This window comes from Colossoma macropomum, unplaced genomic scaffold, assembly GCF_904425465.1.
Source record: "Colossoma macropomum unplaced genomic scaffold, Colossoma_macropomum, whole genome shotgun sequence".
Taxonomy (NCBI): domain Eukaryota; kingdom Metazoa; phylum Chordata; class Actinopteri; order Characiformes; family Serrasalmidae; genus Colossoma; species Colossoma macropomum.
Genome location: NW_023494794.1, coordinates 10,842,069 through 10,844,599, shown reverse-complemented (window position 1 = coordinate 10,844,599; position 2,531 = coordinate 10,842,069).

The window sequence follows — 2,531 nt, the reverse complement described above, 5'->3', positions numbered from 1 at the left end:
TTTTTGGTTAAAAAATAGCATCGACAGACCTTTTTCCAAACATACAAATCCAAATCTTTGCCGAGCCCCAAGTCAATAGTCCTAATCTTCAAGTCCTAAACAAGTCAGTTTTCATTCTTCAGCTAATTTAAGCCATAAAACTGAAGAATGGCACCAGTACTGTAGCCTTTTAATGACGGCACATTAGCAGATTATGGCTGTATATTGATTTTTACCCTTCCAACTGAAAAACAAAATCCATGGTACACAGATAACCGCACTCTTAAAAAGGCTTTCTTAAAATGTTTCTTAAAGGGTTTTTTCTTAAAGAAAATGGTTCTATGAAGAACCGCGAAACACTCAAAGAAGACTTTGCATGATTAACAGGTTCTTTGCATTATGAAATAGTTCTTCAGATTAATGGAGAGCGTGCTGTAGAACCTTTTTGAAAAGACCTTGTAACAATAGAAGATCCCTTTTCATGGCGAGTCTGGGTTTGGAGAACGTTACCTGCCTGACTGCACTGTGTCAGCTGTAAAGTTTGGTGGAGGAGGGATGATGATATGGGGCTGTTTTTCAGGGGTTGGTCTAGAACCCTTAGTTCCAGTGAAGGGAAGTTCTGCCCCAGACAACTGTAAGTGCTATTATTGTGAAATGGAAGTGTTTAGGAGCAACAACAGCTCAGCCACGAAGCGGTAGACCACCAAACTCACAGAGTGGACCACCGAGTGCTGAAGCTCACAGTGTCTATCTTCTGTTAAATCATCACTAAAGAGCTCCAAACTGTCCCTGGAAGCAACATCAGCAGACGAACTGCACATTAGGAGCTTCATGAAATGGGTTTCTATGGCTGAGCAGCTGCACACAAGACTAAGATCACTATGCACAAAGCCAAGCGTCAGATGGAGTGGAGTAAAGTGCCTCCACTGGACTCTGGAGCAGTGGAAACGTATTCTGTGGAGTGACCAATCACACTTCTCTATCTGTCAGTCTGATTGACCTATTCGAATTGATCGTAAAAATGTATGATGCCATATTTCTGAGTAAAATGATAATTTCCTAAACCAGCCTGTCATAATTATTTAACTCTTATATTGCTGGAATCACTGCTAGTCTGTAAGACTATAAAATTGCACAACAACACAAACAAGCCTTCGGCAGCTCTGTAGTGATGCTGAATTTGCTTCACCTGTGATACAAATATCAATATCAATAATAAAACTCCTGGTAAAGCAGCAAATCTGCCTTAACATGGAAGAAAGAACTAAATTTCACCCAGAAGAATCAGACATTTGAACAGAACAGAGATGAGGGTGAGAACAGGGGGTTGAATAATTTGAGTGTACCTATGTATGTGTGTGTGCGTGTGTGTGTATATATATATATATATATATATGTGTATATATATATATATATATATATATATGTGTATGTATGTTGTAGGAAGAAAATCTCCATTTTTGTTGTTTTTCAGTTTTTCACATAATTTGAAAATGTCTGTTGTTCTTTACGTTTTGTGTAAATTTCATGAAGAATGCACCAAAAGAAATGACCCAAAATACCTTGGAAAGAATTCTGGTTCCATTGACTTACATTAAAAGTAAAGTATGTTTTTTCCTTCTCCTGTAAAGTTACCATTTTAGAGATACAAGGTTTTCCTCCGACAGCAGCGAGATCCCATTGGTCGCTAACAGAAATTGGCAATATTGTAAAAATGTTTTTTTCTTAGATTTTGGCTGATTTTTGACGTTTATCACCCAAACCGAAGGCCTAGCTCTAATAGTCACAGTTCACCACTGCTAATTGGTGGGATGATATGCTAATTGGTGGGTAATACACCTCGTAGCTCTACTGCTAAAACTAAAGAAGAACTTCAAACACTAAACAGATCTTGGCTGATATCATAGTGCCATTTTCTGTTAGCGCCCCGTGGCATTCCAATAGCACGTTAGCACTAAGCTAACGGTGATTCACATGAGCGTTTTTTGGTCATTCTAAATTAAACACAAGACGTTTCAAGCTTGTAACAGACATTCCATGTGTTTAATCTGAAGGTTGTATCAGTTCTACGGTGAGTCGTTCAGTAAAGGTTGAGCTGCCGCTGCTGTTTTCCATTCCTGACAACTAACCGAAACACTGCTTAGATTACAAGAACAAAAAGGATAGAAAGTTTTCTTATTTTCAAAAACATAGTTGATCTCTTGTGAGCTGCACTGTTAAAGTACTGCAAAATTGAATGGTCAGTAACTGTTGGAATAAAATAAGGCTAAACACGTAAATAAACCATACATATTTATACCTATATATATATATATACAGAAATATAATGTAAATTTACAAAAACAAAACATCACCTTTATTTTGATGGTTAATATTTTTATTATTATGGTAAAATACTGTATATTTATAGTGAAACTATTGTTTTACAGACAACTGTAAGTGCTATTATTGTGAAATGGAAGTGTTTAGGAGCAACAACAGCTCAGCCACGAAGCGATAGACCACCAAACTCACAGAGTGGACCGCCGAGTGCTGAAGCTCACAGTATCTAT